Source organism: Alosa pseudoharengus, unplaced genomic scaffold, assembly GCF_046254945.1.
Source record: "Alosa pseudoharengus isolate Yale_2024_CS ecotype anadromous, Long Island Sound unplaced genomic scaffold, YU_APseudo_1.1 YU_APseudo_1.1_scf_56, whole genome shotgun sequence".
NCBI classification, from domain to species: Eukaryota; Metazoa; Chordata; class Actinopteri; order Clupeiformes; family Clupeidae; genus Alosa; species Alosa pseudoharengus.
The window spans coordinates 73,186-90,870 of record NW_027468844.1 but is presented as its reverse complement, the minus strand read 5'-3'; the positions used below and the strand labels follow the sequence as shown (position 1 = coordinate 90,870).

The 17,685-nt window shown below is 41.2% G+C and overlaps 1 protein-coding gene and 2 long non-coding RNA genes across 4 annotated transcripts in view; 2 read left to right on the top strand and 1 right to left on the bottom strand.

The window, feature by feature from the left end:
• The first annotated feature begins 382 nt into the window (after positions 1-382).
• LOC143105440 (uncharacterized) lies at positions 383-1,114 on the top strand. Of its 2 annotated transcripts, XR_012983450.1 has the most exons (4): positions 383-401; positions 494-550; positions 635-832; positions 923-1,114. It is a non-coding gene; the product is annotated as an uncharacterized LOC143105440 (long non-coding RNA). The 2 variants fall into 2 exon arrangements; XR_012983449.1 differs by lacking the exon at positions 383-401 and having other exon boundaries at positions 455-550.
• A 12,131-nt stretch (positions 1,115-13,245) lies between these two features.
• On the bottom strand, positions 13,246-14,265 carry LOC143105438 (uncharacterized). Its single transcript, XR_012983447.1, has 2 exons — positions 13,811-14,265; positions 13,246-13,489 (listed from the first exon to the last, which is right to left on the bottom strand). It is a non-coding gene; the product is annotated as an uncharacterized LOC143105438 (long non-coding RNA).
• A 651-nt stretch (positions 14,266-14,916) lies between these two features.
• Positions 14,917-17,685, top strand: part of LOC143105446 (NACHT, LRR and PYD domains-containing protein 12-like) — a 74,010-nt gene continuing 71,241 nt past the window's right edge. The window contains exon 1 of the mRNA XM_076269434.1: positions 14,917-15,088. The gene's annotated coding sequence lies outside the window, so the exon portion shown is untranslated. The remainder of the gene's footprint in view (positions 15,089-17,685) is intronic.

Sequence of the window (17,685 nt, the reverse complement as noted above, 5' to 3'; positions counted from 1 at the left end):
TCCTTCAGGGAGGGGAGTGAAGCACCAATAATCCTTCCAGCTGTGTTCACTATGCGCTGCAGGGCTTTCCTGTTGTATTCAGTGCAGCTTCCGCCCCACACAGCGATACAGCTGGAGAGGATGCTCTCAATGGTGCCTCGGTAGAATGTGGTCATGATGGCTGGTGGAGCACTTGCTCGCCTGAGTTTCCGCAGGAAGTACAGGCGGCGCTGAGCTCTCTTCACCAGTGATGCTGTGTTGGTGGTCCAGGAGAGGTCTTCACTGATGTGCACCCCCAGGAATTCATTTCATATTTACTTTCTTTTTAGATGAGTCAACACCACACAGGCAACCAGCTCATTGCCCAGAGCTGGATGGGTCTATTATAACGCCTGCCACTTCATCTTGGGACCCAGTTGAAGGTACAGTGTCTTTGAATTTTCCATTTCCAAGTAAATACAATTTCATGACAAGGAACTTGAGAGTAAGTAACTTTTTTTGTTGTTGTAAACAGCACAAGTGACTCATCACACAGAGGGAGGTGGCTTGGCCATGGAGACGGAAATAAGAGGTAAGAACACTCACTTAATTTGTTCACATATGCAGGTATATAATGTATTTAACAACTAAAACTAACACCATCCATTTTCCATAGCAATAAGGACAACCATTACCGCATGGCACAGCGAATGGAGGAGGAGATGGATGAGCTGCTCATGCTCTTAAGGAGCTCCCAGTCACCTCCCTCTGCTCCAGTCGATGACATATTGCTGTCGACCTGCTCGACAGTCACTGAGCTGCAGGAGAGGAGGAACAAAATGCCCTCCCTCCAGGACTTGGGTGCCAGTTGAAGGTACAGCGGCTTTGAATTTTCCATTTCCAATTAAATGCAATTTCATGACAAGGGATTTGAGTGTAACTTAACTTTTTTGGTTGTAAATAGCAGAACTCGTCACACAGAGGGAGGTGACTCCTCGCCCAGTCGGTCGCCCAGTGCTGGATGGGTCAACTTTGACTCGCCCTTCTTCACCTTGGGTGCCAGTTGAAGGTACAGCGGCTTTGAATTTTCCATTTCCAATTAAATGCAATTTCATGACAAGGGATTTGAGTGTAACTTAACTTTTTTGGTTGTAAATAGCAGAACATGTCGCACAGAGGGAGGTGACTCCTCGCACAGAGGCAGGTGACTCAGCCATCGAGATGGAAATGAGAGGTAAGAAGACTCGCTTAATTTGTTTACATATGTAATTTTATAATGTATAACAACTAACACTATCAACTTTTCCATAGCTGTGAGGACATCCATGGTCCGCATGGCACAGCGAATCGACTTGATTGAGGGCAAGATCGAGGAGGTGCTCAGCCTCTTAACCCTTAGAACCCGATTGACGCAAAGTGCGTCAAAAAACACACCCTTTCTTCTCTGTTACATTGCTCCGGAATGGTTCATCGGAGCGAGATGAAACCTTTAATGCACGACAGAGCAGAAGTGGGGCTTTCCAACGAGACTACACACTTGTCTGTACGATCAATTATGAAAATTAAAAAAAATCATGAAATTAAATCAAATTGCATCATATTTACAGTCTATACTTCTCTGCGTTCACCTGCACACACATTACTCTAGTTTGAATTACTCGCGAACCCGTGATCGCATCGATATGGCAAGCATATCAGATGAAAGAGGGGGCACAGAGCTATCCATTGGTACCATGTTTATCGATCCTTCATTTTTTTGGATTGTCTGATTATCCGTAGACGGGCTCTGGTGCGACGGATTAAAATCAATGGTTCCGTGTCATCCTTGTGTTGCTACATGCCCAACAAGTTTCATGTACACATCTTTCAGTGTCCTGGGAATCGTTGACATACAATTACTGAAGAAAAAAAATCCGGAAGAAACACTGCGCTGCGTGGCGGTCGTAATAAATATCTCCAAAATGCTTCTGTCTAGTTGTTGTGTGAGTAGACGACACTCGCGAATTTGTTGGCCCACCCCCCTCTTGTGCCATAGGCTATAGGCTCTATCATAACAAGTGACGTGGTTATGTTGAAACCGAAAGTAGCCAGTAGCCACCATTTTAGAAAAGTCTATTCGACAGCCAGGCAACTCCGTGCACAATATACACCGTATTTCCTAACAATTTGACATAATTGTGCTGCAGGGTAAGTATAGCCTACATTGTATTTTATGTATAAAAGCTGATAATGGTGGCGGAAGCGTTCGGTAGCGACTCACTTCTGAGAGTGACAGCCTCAAAGAGGCCTGGGCCTATGGCGGTCAAAACAAGCTAGTGAATCCGTAGCCTATATAGCCTAGCCCAAGGAAACTGCGAAATTAAGCTCTCTTAACGTTAGGTCTACACACCTGAGGATGTGAAAGGATGTGGGCGTTGCGCATTAACATTTAGTTTAATCTTAACCAGAATATGAACTTCAGTGTTTCGCTAGATGTTTTTTTAACAGTGGCGGCAGCCCAACCCACAACACTGCCTTTATTTGGTGCAAATCTCCTTTAGGCCTACTCTAGCCTATAGTCCGCGATTCACATTAGGCCTACTAGGCAATCGCCGCGTGCATACAAAATGTTTTTGGCCAAGTTTTGCAATTAATTTACCTTCGTTACTACCAGTAGTTGCTTTTTTTACTGGGTCGATTCGCGATTGAGTGCGCAACTAATGTAACGATGTCTTCGCGGAGACACTCTCCAGTTTCATTTTTGCTCTTGTTGAGAGCGAGTTAATAAGCTACGATAAGGGACATATTTTCAATACTCTAGTATGAAAAAAATGGGGGTTGGGTGTCGCACCCGGGATGTTTTTTTTTAATTCTAGTTAATCACACTATTTTGCCTAACGTGACTTGAGAAGGACATGATTCAGGAACTAAAGACAGGCCCATCTTCTGTCTGATTCACGTCACGTTAACCCAGTGTTTCCCAAACTTTTTTTCTGGCGACCCACTTTTTAAAAATGACAGACCATCGCGACCCATTTCACTTCAAATCTACCCTGCAACCACCAATATTGTTTTAGGCCACAGGTTCTCCAACTTTTCTATGCCTCCCCCAACCATACATTGCTATAGGATCCCTGCTTTGAACACGGTTGTGTTGCATTTTGAGCACCATCAGCGTGAAAAGTTGGAAATGACTACTGAAAAGATACGTTTTAATGCGCATCCGAAAGTAGGGGAAATTCTCGCATGTTGCGCAGTCGTCATTCGTCAGCATAGTAAGCTGTTCCTGTATTTCTAAAAAAAAATGTTGTAGGCTACGTTGCGTTGCAGACAAATGGGTCCATAAGAGTTTAATGTATTCAAACTAGGGAATAGATTTTGGCAAATTCACGTTTAGGTGTACCTTTTACTGTGCTTGCTTGCTTGCTTGGTGTAGGCCTACAATGCACATTTGTTCAGATAACTGTCATTACGTGATGCATGTAACATTGCTCATCATGTACTTATCATCTTATTTTCTGTTTTCAGGATATGCTTTTTTTTCCCATTGGTTGTTGCGTTAAATCTTACCCAGATACAATAGTGCTATTTTCTGATTGGCTATTGTGTAGCCCCTTTCTTTTTTTGATTGGCTGAAAAGAGGCAGGCTCGACTAAGAACTCCAGGGGAGATGTGCTTGATTCTTGCCGGTGTTACATGGTAACTGGCTCCCATGTTAACTGGCTGTGTTGATGATAATGTTTGACAATTGATGACGAGTCTTTGACAGATGCGGCTGCTTGCAGATTTGTCACTTTCTGATATAAACTAGAGACGAACACAAATACGCATGACATGTTTAAATGTCATAATTGTCTGTAGTACTACATGCACTGGACCATGAATATGCCACTCAAAAAACAAACACCTAAATAGTCAAGTCAAGTCAAGTTTATTTATATAGCGCATTTCATACACAGAGGTCATTCAATGTGCTTTACATAAACAAAACCAAACAATAATAACAAATAAAAGCATAGAAGGGCAATATAGTCAAAGAATAGTTAAAAGGTAAAGATCATAATAAAAAGGAAACATAAAACAAGGTAAAATCATTTAAAAATAAAGAATAATTAGTAAGCAAAACAAAGGCAAAAGTAGTAAAAAAAGTAATAAAAGACAAAGTAGAATAATTATCAAGGCAGATTCAGAATTTGTTACTCGGCACAGTTAGCAGAAAGCATCTGAGAACAGTTTGGTCTTAAGTCTAGATTTAAAACTGGCTACAGTTGGGGCCTTTTTGATGTCATCCGAAAGTTGGTTCCACAGCTGAGCCGCATAGCAGCTAAAAGCTGCTTCACCATGTTTAGTTCTAACTGTAGGTTTTACTAGCAGGTTTTTCACCTGGGACCTGAGAGGACGAGAAGGTGTGTACTGCTGAAGCATGTCTGACAAGTATTTAGGTCCTGCTCCATTTACTGATTTATAAACAAGCAATAGTGCTTTAAAGTCAATTCTGTGACTTACTGGAAGCCAGTGCAAGGACTTAAGAATTGGAGTAATGTGGTCAGTTCTTTTAGTTTTTGTTAGAATCCTAGCTGCTGCATTTTGTATCACTTTCATGTGGCTGTTGAAATTTAGATCACTGTCAATTAATACACCAAGATTTTTAACAGTATCCTTTGCCTTCAACCCTTTTGCGCCAAGGAGAGTGGCAACCCTAAGTCTTTCCTCATTTTTACCAAATATAATTACTTCAGTTTTTTCTTTGTTCAGCTGAAGAAAATTTTGAGACATCCAGGTGTTGATTTGTTCTATACACTGACACATAGATTCAAGAGGACCATAGTCATTTGGTGATAGAGCTAAGTAAATTTGTGTGTCATCTGCATAGCTATAATATGAAATCAAATTATTTTGAATGATTTGTCCAAGTGGGAGCATATAGAGGTTGAATAATAGTGGCCCCAAGATTGACCCCTGGGGAACACCACAGGTCAAGGACGTTGGTGTTGAGGTACAGTTTCCGATGGCAACAAAGAAGCTCCTTTCTTGTAGATATGATTTTATCTAGCTGATAACTATGCCTGTAAATCCAACCCAGTGTTCTAGTCTGTGTAGTAAAATATTGTGATCAACAGTGTCAAATGCTGCACTAAGGTCCAGTAGCACTAGGACTGATGTTTTACCTGAATCTGTGTTGAGGCGTATGTCATTGGAAACTTTAATGAGAGCTGTTTCAGTGCTGTGATTTGCCCGACAACCAGACTGAAAGTAATCAAAATACCCATTTGATGTTAGGAAGGTGGTTAATTGATTAAAGACTACTTTTTCAATAATTTTGCCAATAAAAGGTAGATTGGATATGGGCCTGTAATTGTTTAGCATGGAGGCATCCAGGTTATTCTTCTTGAGAAGTGGCTTTACAACAGCTGTTTTCAGTGACTTAGGAAAAGTGCCAGACAGCAGTGATACATTTACAATTTGAAGGACATCCGCCGCTATGAGGTGAAAAACAGTTTTGAAGAAATTGGTAGGCAGAGTGTCTAAGACACATGTGGAAGAGCTGAGATTCTGTACCGTTTTTTTAAGTGTTTCGTAGTCTATCAAGCTGAACTCTGACATCAAGTTTAGTTTCCCTCTGTTTGTTGCTGGAAGTTCAGGTTGTTTAATTTGTAATTGAGCAGATATGTTGAGTCTGATTTTGTCAATTTTACCTTTAAAAAAAGATGAAAACTCATTGCATTTATTAGTTGAGAGAAGTTCAGGCGCTAATTGTGAGGGGGGATTTGTTAACTTATCAACAGTTGAAAATAGAATACGAGTGTTATTTGAACTTCTATTGATAATGTTAGAAAAGAATGACTGTCTTGCTTTGCATATTTCAGAGTTATATGTGCGGAGCATCTCTTTATGGATTTCATAGTGGATCTGAAGTTTGTATTTACGCCATTTTCTTTCAGTCTTCCTACACTCTCTTTTTAGAAGTTTAACTGCTGGATTTTGCCTCCATGGTGCTTTCTGTTTGTCCTTAACTTTCTTGAATTGTAATGGAGCAATGTCATCCATAATGTTTGCCATTTTTGCATTAAAGTGATCAAATAAGTCTTCAGAGTCTGACCGTTGACTTGACTTTAGTGAAAGTGCTTGCTCAAAGAGAGCACTTGTCTGATCATTTATGATTCTCCTTTATGATGAGAGAGGGGGAAAAAGTCCGCAACACCAGTATATGCTCCCAAGTTAAAGTTTATTTACCGTGACGTTTCGGGCCAACTCAAGCCCTTCATCAGACGTAAGTCAACAATCCAAAGACACCCATATATGTACAATTAAGTGATCACATGATCACACAGTGGTGTTACACAGGCAAGTTTTGATATCTAGTGTTTTGATATCTAGCGTATGTATACTTACCGCTGACTGTTTTTTTGACATATGAGATGTGGAGACATGCTTGCTCTATGGATATGTACTATCAGTGAACATGACATGAGTTCTGACACAGACGTTAACTTGCACAATGTGATTTTGCACATTTTTATGGATATGTACTGTAAGTGAACATGAGATGAGTCCTGATGAGAAATGCGAATTTGCACAATGTGGTGATAGACGCCAATTTGCACAATTTTGCACAGACTGTCTGTATGACATCTAGCTGGTGATTTGTGATATGTGGTTTGTGTATACTTGCTTATTCTATGGACAGCTACTATAAGTGAACATGAGTTTAATGCCGACATGCTAATTTGCACATTTTGACAATGGATGCCAATTTGCACATTTTGCACTATTTGCACAGTCTGCTTTGACATCTGACCGTTGTGTATCCGGGGGACAGAGAATGAGGTCATGTTTTTTGTAGTTGTTGGATTCCTGTAATTTTTTGTAATTTTTTTTTTGTATATAGTGTATGTAGGTGTTTCTGGAAAATGTAGATATGTGTATGGATGTATGTATGCACTGCATTACTGAACATGTATTGGCTATTGCTGTGATTGGATAATTACTTGCCTGTGTAACACCACTGTGTGATCATGTGATCACTTAATTGTACATATATGGGTGTCTTTGGATTGTTGACTCACGTCTGATGAAGGGCTTGAGTTGGCCCGAAACGTCACGGTAAATAAACTTTAACTTGGGAGCATATAGGCCTACTGGTGTTGCGGACTTTTTCCCCCTCTCTCATCGTAAGTGTTTTGTCCAGCACCCAGGATTAGATCGGGATGTGCGTGCGTTTTTTCCTTTTTATACTGATTCTCCTTTTTATACTGATTCTCCTTTATACCATCATAGCTGTGTTTTGAGTGTGTGGGGACATAGACACATCAAAGAACACGCAGAAATGATCAGATAAGGCCAGGTCTTTAACAGCTGTAGAGACATCGAGACCCTTTGTGATAACAAGGTCGAGGGTATGGCCGAGAGAGTGTGTTGGCCCCTGTACATGCTGTGTTAGGGAGAAAGTATCGATTAGTGCAATGAATTCCTTGGCATAATTGTTTTCAGGATTATCCACATGCAAGTTTAGATCCCCTGATATAATAAGACAGTCAAACTCTATGCAAACAACTGATAGCAGTTCACCTAGTTCTTCAAGAAAAACTTTAGCTGAATGTTTTGGAGGCCTGTAAATTGTCAGTAATAAAATCTGAGGAGAAGACTTAATGCATGCACACAGATATTCAAATGAAGTAAAGTCACCGAATGACGACGTCTTGAAAATTGTGGCTACCTAGTTAAACACAAAAAAGTAAAAATGAGGTGTTGTAATTGAAGGTATCTGTGACCTAACATAGTCAAAGCTGCACGAAATTGGAAGTGTAGGATCATTATGACACCCTCTGTATGCACGCCAAGTTTTGTGGAATTCCGTTCATGGGGGGCCACACAATAAATTAATTTATGTTACTATACACCAACTGGCCTGTAGGTGGCCGGAGACAGTTTTCTGTGAATATCTCGAGAACCGTAGGGCCTAGGAGGTCCACCTTTTTTATGTATGTTGGTCTTAAGGGGGCATGTCAACCCATCCCATTACCACTTATTTCATGTATAGCGCCACCTAGTTAAAAATTAAAAAGCTAAATATTAGGTGTTTTCATCACAATATCTCTGGCTGACAAGGTCAAAACTGCACGAAATTAAAAGTGTAGGATCATTATGACACCCTCCGAATGCATGCCAAGTTTTGTGTACTTTCGTTCATGGGGGGCCTTACAATAAAATAATTTATGTGTACATTTAGTGACGTACACCAACAAGGATTCCCGGGACACTGAAAGACCGGGGTACACAAAACTTGGTGGGCATGTACCCCCACATGGATAGCATGGAACCGTCATTTTTCGTTTTGATCTGTAGCCCCCCCGCTGGACTGGACCCCCCGAAAGGAGGGTAGGGCAGACACAGTTCTCTGTGAATATCTTGAGAACTGTAGGGACTATGATGACCATTTTTTTCCGTATGTTTGCCTCCAGGGGTCATGTTAACCCATTTCATGTGCACACATGTGCACAAACACACACACACACACACATACATTCACAGTAATCATATGTATGACACATACTCACACAGTAGACATGTACGCTTCCATGCACAGGCACATACAGTACGCAGGCACACACACAAGCACACACACACACACACACACACACACACACACACACACCCACCCACACACATAACATGAACATGTACATGCACACATGCACACAATTCAAGAATTTCTCAGAATTATGAACAGGCAAGATGGAGGTGGGGTTGTATAAAATGAATTTTACATGTGAAATCTATGAACTAATCATGTTTTGGTACTTGTTGTCTAGCAGATACCAGTGAGAATTGAGTGTGGATAATGCAATTTAGTGAGACAGTTAGAATCATATAGGCCTTTCAGCGTGATTTATTTTTGTGGAAAAAATGTGCTGGACTGGGCGGCGGTCATATTTTGTACCGCTCTGCGGTACATCTAGTTGTGTATCCTTTTGTCCAGCCTATTCTTTAAGAATTCAGTTCATGAAGCACAGCCAGGAGAAGTCTAGGCTGTAACGTGTCCAAAATGTCTCTGGCCGCGCTGCTCTCACTATGGAACCGGTGTTACATGGCAACAACATTTGCGCACAGGGAGAGTCAAAACCCTTAGGCTTATTATAGGCTTTTAACATTAATGTTGCTGTAAACACAGGGGGAAAACATAGGTTTGATGTTTTTTTTTATACTTTATTTCTCAATTCATAAAATGGTGCTTCTCCTGTGGCGCAACAGTTAGTGCCCACACCACACATTGCTATTTCACACAGTCGATATGGGGTTCAATCCTCCCCCATCACAGGTGTTTTTATCATTATTATTTATTTCTTTTTAGACCAGCAATGCTTCCTCAATTTAGGCTACAGATAGACTACAGTATAGGTGGCCACAGAGAGCCTGACCAGCAGTCAGTGAAACGTTTAAAGACTTAACCATGATACTTTGAAGACCTACTGGCTTGGGCAACAGCTGTAGCAAGATAACACGGTAGGTAGCCATATCATCATGCCATGATCAGCCAAGTAAACTTGCTACAATCATAATAACATATATCAGTTGACTTCTTTTAATTGTATAAGTCAAGTAAATTTTACTGGAATTTGTATAGCCTAAGTATTACTGATCCCGTGAGGGAAATTTGGTCTTTGCATTAATCCGTGAATTAGTGAAACACACTCAGCACATAGTGAACACACACTAATCCCGACGCAGTGAGTTGCCTGCTACAGCGGCGCTCGGGGAGCAGTGAGGGGTTAGGTGCCTTGCTCAAGGGCACTTCAGTCGTGGATGTGGGCATGGGAGAGCAGTGCTCAAGCACTTCCCCCGCCTACTAGTCAGGGATCAAACCGGCAACCCTTCGGTTATAAGCCCGAAGCCCTAACCAGTAGGCCACGGCTGTCCCAAATTTGTCAGCTGGTTTGTGGTGCAAGTACGTAGTTGAATGGTTATCATGTAGCCAGTGGTCCCCAAACTTTTTCTTCCGAGGGCCAGCTCACTATGCCTGGCTCTAAGAGAGGGCCAGAGACTCAAAGTATATCAGTAACCATAAATAGCTTAGTGCGGTGAACAACAACAGTCTACCTTAGGTGAATATTCCATTACATTTAATCATAGGCTACTGCAATTTAATACCATTGTTAGCTGTGTTTATATTGCCATCATGCCATGTAAAACGTAGCTCAAATGAGATAATACGAATAAAAAGACTTTAGCATTCCCAAAAGTATTAGCAGGGAGTCCCAAAAGTATATTTTATTACTCTGTATCTTTGCATACACAGCTAGGGTTGCCACATTTGATTTGTGAAAAATCAAATGTGGCAACCCTAGCTGTGTCATTTCCGACCCAACCCCCCCCCCCCCCCCGCCCCCCCACAAAAAAAAAGGTATGATTTTGATTAATGTTAAATGTCTTTAATTATAGGCTACTAAGCCTATTACTGGTTTTAAATAATAATTTATTAACAAATGCTGCAAATGTTATACTGTTAACTATAAATGGTGCATTCATTGTCAGCGGTTCTTATAATGCCAAAAAGGGATAAAGTTCCTGTGCATAGCCTTCCAGGTGCTGGTGAGGTGCAGTCGTCAATAGATTAAAAGGAAAGTGAAGGATCACCGCACACCGGTTCTTATAATGCCCCTTCACCAGCTCTTTTAAGATATAAGGCTAATCCATAAAACATTAACAATACTATGCATAATATTAAGTTGTTACCCACTCCGAAAAGTTACCCATTTTCACCCTGTCGGTGTTGTGTAGTCTACTGTGTATCTCTCTTTCTTCGCCGCTGGCCCTACTTTGATTGTAGGCCTATATCCTCCTCCGTCTCGCGCCCCATTTTATCAAACCAAATTGAACCGAAATTTCTTTTTTTTTTTACTAGGCTATCCTCTCCAATCTGTTGCCTACCCGCACACACTCACTCTCTTGGACATGCTTGGTGCGCGCGGCCAGTAGTTGTTAGGTGATGCTGATGGTTAAGGTAAACTTTCGTTTCGCAGGTCTGCATTACAACCAATCAGATAAGCGCATGCCTGCCTCCGACAGCTGGATACAATCAAGATAACTTAAGAAAAATAGTAGGATTGCAGGAGCGGAACGTAGGTTTTATTGAAAGTGAAACTAGGGAATACTTAAAAAAAAATAGAAGTGCCTTTGCACCAAAAAAACCGGGACATTTGGTGTCCCGGGAAAGATTATCAATTTTTACACATTAAAAAAAGAGAACAATCCCAGGAAAACCAGAACGTGTGGTAAACCTATACACAGCTCAAGTTGTGAACAAGCAATATCCTACAAATAATTTAATAATCAAACTATGAGAGTTTTATGAAGTGCTGGCAAAAACATCTGAAATGACCACCATTCTAACTTTCACTCACCTGATGAGAACTTTGTGAATTGTGAATTTGGATGAACATTTGAACGAGTGAATAAAAAATGGAAATAATTATCCCAGGAAGTCCCAGAAATATGACTTGAATAGAAGTTAGTTAGTTATTAACAATTAATTGATAAACTTTTAGAATACTTTGAGCACTGATGCAGTCAGCATAGGCCTCTTACATTGTTTGCATGTAGGCCTACATTTCATTCCATTTTCGATTGGTTAACGCGAAACAGCACCAAAACAAACCACCAGTGGACAAAAAGAGTATTACACGTGTACTGTAAAGACTCGCCATAGAGAATGAATGGGGGAAATTACGGAGGTTATAGTTTGACGATGTCGTACTCCCGTGCGGACCAGATGCTATATACCACAGACATGTTTTGGGGGGCCACCCAAAATGAGGTGGCGGGCCGTAGTTTGGGGACCACTGATGTAAGCAGTTTCATTTAGGAGACAGGATGATACCCACATGAAGTTATTCTTTGGTATTCATGTTCCAGTGCATGTAGCGTACTACAGACAATGTTGACATTTCAATATGTCATGCTTTTTTGTATTTGTTTGTCTCCAGTTTCCATCAAAAATTGACAAATCTGCAAGCGACCACATCTGTCGAAGAAACGTCATCACTCGTGAAACGTCACCAACGCAGCCAGTTAACATGGGTGCCAGTTGCCATGTAACACCGGTTCCATAGTGAGAGCAGTGCGGTCAGAGACATTTTGGGTGCTGTGGCATATTAAATATTGTAGTGTTTTATGTAAGGAATGACGGCGTAGGCAGAGTATAACGGACGATACTTTACTCAGTCACGAAGCATGGCATCAGTAGAACATGGCAGCATGTCCGGAAGCATAACTACATCATTTGTAAACATCCTGTATACCTACTTCCTGTAGTTTTAATTAAGCAGTGAACACAACAAATATATTATAAATAGTTTTTTCTGTGTGAGAAATACAATGTGTGGCGGGAGTGAGTTACAAAAGACCTAAATGAGTGACTGTCACGCTCAATGCATGACACTTGAGAGCCCTGTAGAAGGTAACAAAGACGTGGCTGGAGGAGATTGCGGAGTTATCCGGTCCGGAGGTGGGTAAACTATGGCCCACGGGCCGTTTTATATTAGGGCTGTTCTGCTTTGGGCACCAAAATGGCCATCAGTGGCTGACTTTTGCTATACAAAAAAGACTTTTGCACGTTAAGTAAAGTAAAGTCTGAAAAACAAACGTTTGCATCACATTAACCTTTTACATTTCCACCCCTATTTTGAGTTTTTCCTCGAAATTGCACACCGCCTACTTAAAATGGCCCTGTTGCCACATACTTTGACTTACAATCAAGTGCCTGACCTCTTTGGAAAGCTAAGGCCTTGTAGACTTTTTTTGGTACCAATAGATTGACTGTGTGATGAACTATCAGAGAGTGGCAAAGGGTAGAATGATAGTTTTTTTTATAGGCGGTTATGTACATCTCTAGAAATGACCACATTCTGCCCTCTTGGTCACTTATGTTCTCTTGAAAACACCACTGAGGCCCACTACCAGGTCTTGTGAATCTGTATGTCAAAGTAGATCCTTATAGGATGAAGTATGACTGTGTGGGACCCATATTTGTGTGGGCATACACATGCGTTTTGCTAAGTGTCCATTTGGAGACTGCAAAAGGACCTTTGGTTACCCAAAACTAAAACTATTCCTATACAAGAACCCCTTTATGTAGAACCATGATCTTGGTGTCAAATGAAAGGTTACACTCTCTGTGTCATGTTGCTTGTACCTGGAGTGCTTTGCAGTGGCTGTGCCATGAGTCCAGAGAAGCATTATCTGACCTGAAACTCTTACTTTTGCTCCTACGTCTTTGAGATTTCCATGAAAAAAGGACAAACAAGGTAATGCAGTGAACATTTGTATTATAAAATGAAACAAAGGTAAAAAATAACAATACCCTGGCAAACGAAACATCAAATGATTCACATTCAATGCAATAGAAATGTATTTCTGTTGGCAACCACGGTCAACAAAATGGAACGTGTTATGAACAACTGAAATAGTCTCGGCCACCGGCTCCTCTTCCTCAGACACAGGATCCTCAGCTCTTGTTTTTTTGCTTGGCGGGGCCCAGTCTTCATCGCTGTCACTGAAACAATTGTACAGATGGAAGTTAGGCTCAGACCCACTAAAGTATATGAAAACCCTTCCCAACAACTTATACAAATGATATAAATGTGTGTACTCAGGTCACACCTCCCCCTGCTCTCTCTTTTACACACACACACACACACACACACACAAACACACACTGCATTCTCACCTAACTCCCCTCCCCCCCAGGTACCAGAACACTGTTCACACTGTTCACACTATGAAACAAAGCTAAATGAAAAACTATGCACTAAACATTACAAAAGCAAACTAAACTGTATCTGTAACTGTATATGGATATAAGTAGTCTACTCACAGCTCAAAATCGGGGTCCTTCCCAGCTAAAAAGTTCTGCTCCTCCTCGGAGTCGCATTCCGAGAAATTGCTTTCTTCTCCTTCATCGATGTCCTCCAGATCTTCAATGTCCTCGGGTTCTTCGACATGTTTCGTCTTTTTTTGTCTCTTTGGCATGTTTTACGAACAAAAACCTTCAAAAACATGCCTCTTGCTTGTTTAGTAACAAACTTCCAAACCACTGCTTCGGAATCTGGTTACGCATGGGCTATGCGCCTTGAGTTTAGCCGACAGGGAAGTAGAATGTGACGATGTGTCACATGTCTAAAGAAAGCTCTCCTCATTGGCTACACGGACATCTAGGTCCCATCTCATTGGCTCACTCAGACGCAGCGCTATGACCATTCAAAGACTGGTTGTCAGATTCATTGCTTACGTGACTCATTGGCTTTGATGGCATCTATCTCGACTCTCATTGGTCCTACAGACATGTAATGGGTATCGATGGAATCAGAAGAGCCTCGTGAACACGCGGAGTACCGTGAATCCAGCGACAATAATGGAAGTAAAACCGAAATATCTGGATTTCCGCGAAAAAGAAGTTTTTACTTCGCTTCTTTTCGTATGTATCTGTTTTGTTTGTACTGGCGTGTACAACTACTCAATATATTGGCAATAAAACAATGTAGATATTTTACATCTATGGATTCTTACGAAAATTTCAAGACCAAGCATGCTGGGCTAACTTATTGGTACGGCCATACAGACAAGTGACAAAGTATGAACGCAGCAACTTTGGGGGGTGGTGGAGGGGGGTATTCTGATATGTTATATATCGGGATAAACTTATATTTTACACACGAAATATATGTTAATTCATGGAAAGCTTTACATATATCGATTCTTGAGTTTCTCAGCTTTAAAATGGTATATAGCATGACTATGGTAGTTCATGATAAGGTGCAAAGAAATGCATGGGGGTTGTTGGGGGGAGGTGGGGGGCACTGTATTTGCCCGAATACGGGTCACCCTTAGTGTACTGGGTCTTCATTTATTCATTTTGGATTCTCAATTGAATTTCAAATAAACAAATTCTACATGAACGGATCCCCTTATCTGCGCTTCTGTCATCCTGACCACAGACGCCTACTAGGCTACTAACTGACAACTCAAATCGAAAGTGAAAGGTTGTAGCCCTACAGTTATCAACACTTTGTTGAGACGTGTAGCGGACAGACAGGCTTTGTTGGATGTAGACGTCTTGGAAACTTGATATTTCACTAGTGGAACCTATTTTGTGGTGAGTAGATCTATAGGTACAGTTTGTTTGTGCTGCTTCATAACATATTGCCTTATGTTAGGATACTAAGATAAAATACGACTACCGCACCAATATGGCTACGTTTTTTGCCTACCGGAAATGAAATAAATTAATGGTGAAAATGAAAGGGAACGGTGCGATCAAGTGCACAATGTCGGGATATCTTATCAGAGGTCTTTGTTTTTACAATCAGCTCATTCACGACGTAAATAGAGTCTGGGAAATCTCGACAGGGAAACGTTTGAGAGAGAGGATGAAGGGTTGATTAGGTTACTTTGTTTTTAAGTCCAGGCGTTCCCCATTTTTACATAGCCTTGCCTGTTTTAGACAAGGCTGCATTGACTGGATTGGATTGTGCCCTAAATTAGGCCAATATTGTATATTGTATTATCATATTGATGGAGTAGTCAATTTTATTGGCATATGGTAGAGTCTGTGAGAGCATCTGCAAATGTTCTTTCTTTTAAAAATGTCCTCGTGCAAATGTCTGTGGTTTTCATGTGGAGCTGAAAGATGTAGCCTACGTGACTATGTGCTTGTGCACATGTTTGTGGTTTTCCTGTGTAGGCTACCAGATGTAGTCTGTGACAAATGAGATGTAGCCTACATGGCAAATGATCATTTTGGGTGCTGTCATGCATGTCCTCCTATAGAGATTTGTGGACTCGTGGTGCCGAATTCTACAGAATTTCAACTATATTGCATAATTCACATTGATGGTATAGATGATGATGTTTTTGGGCATAGGCTATGGTAGGCAAGAGTTTGTGAAGACGTCTGCAAAATCCTGTCTTTCTTATTCGACTCAGAGAAAAACTATGTGCTTGTGTAAATGTCTGTGGTTTTCCTGTGGAGCTGAAAGATGTAGCCATGTGACTATGTGCTCGTGCAAATGTCTGGGGTTTTCCTGTGGACGTGAAAGATGAAGCCTACTGTACGTGACAAATGAGATGTAGTCTATATGACGGAAGAACTTTGCGGAAAGAGAATTGTTAAGAACCTTGCAGCTGATGATTTGCCTAGCAACGTGTGATGCAATTGAAATGATTAGCTGTGTCTCTTTGAAGAGTAACAGCTCCATGCGTATGTCTCTAGACTCTACCCAGATAGCAAACTTACTCTGCAGCGAATCCGAAACGGGTCTGGAATGATGTCCACTTGCACACTGCGATGGATCTGATCAGACTCCGTGGCAGACTCCAACCACATCCGCGTATAAAGGCAGCAGGGTCGTCCTTTATCCAGCCCATATCCCTGACTTATTTATAGGGCCAAACTAGCTAGACTAGGCTACTACTACTAATCTATTTGGCTAACATCTACATTGCACTTCAGAAAAACAGGTTTTTAATGTAAAATATTTTACCAAGCAGTATGACCAATATGATAGGATACACATCCAGTTCAAGACATGATTAAGTCAAAATATCTCATGTAAAGCACCCTGTGATTTTGCAGCCAAATGCTTTCATTGTATAGCCTGACGTCATACTTAACTCTAGTCAGAATTTGAGTCCGATACTGCTCCATTGGGACATGGGCGTGTTTCAGCCGATACAGGGGGGAAAGTGCCTCTGCCCTCAATTGGATAGACCTAACCAATCAGAGCAACGAAATAGCTCACATTGAGCTGTAGGAAGAACACTCTCCACAAATGCCTTAACATTGTTTTCTGGTATTTTTTTGAAGTCATTGCGCTGTCAATATCTTGTACAACACCAGATGTACACAATTTAAATGTGCAGTGTTGACAGTGTGAATATGAACTTTTTTTACAACTATTACTCTACTTTCTACAGCTTTTATATACATAGTAAACATATATGGTCCAAGAATCCTCACCTTATATGGCAAACATCAACTCCATCCCAGGAGGAAGTACACACATAATGCAAGTAAGCATTGAGTTCCCGGCTTTGTGACACCTCCAAGTGGGCAGGTTAATGGTAATTGAGAAAGTAATCAATTTTGCACCCAGAAGGGAGGTACATGTATGTGTACCCTCTAAAATGCACCCAGAAGGGACTAGGGAGGTATGTGCACCCTTTAAAGTATAAGTATAAGTATATATACTCTTTTGATCCCCTGAGGGAAATTTGGTCTCTGCATTTATCACAATCCGTGAATTAGTGAAACACACACAGCACACAGTGTACACACAGTGAGGTGAAGCACACACTAATCCCGGCGCAATCCTTGCTCAAGGGCACTTCAGCCGTGCCTGCTGGTCGGGGTCCGAACCGGCAACCCTCCAGTTCCAAGCCCGAAGTGCTAACCAGTAGGCCACGGCTGCCCAGAAGGGACTAGGGAGGTATGTGCACCCTTTAAAATGCACCCGGAAGGGACTAGGTATGTGTACCCTTTAAAATGCCCCCAGAATGGACTAGGTATGTGTACCTTTAAAATGCCCTTACTGTTTCAAGAATGATCTTCTCCTTAATGGAAATCCTGACAATACTCTGAAAATCATGTATCCATAATCCCTACAAGCAATTCACTATCATCACTCAACATGAGCATTGAAATACCACCTTTCGTTGGTGAAATGGTTCCATGCTTAAGAACCTATGTGGTTC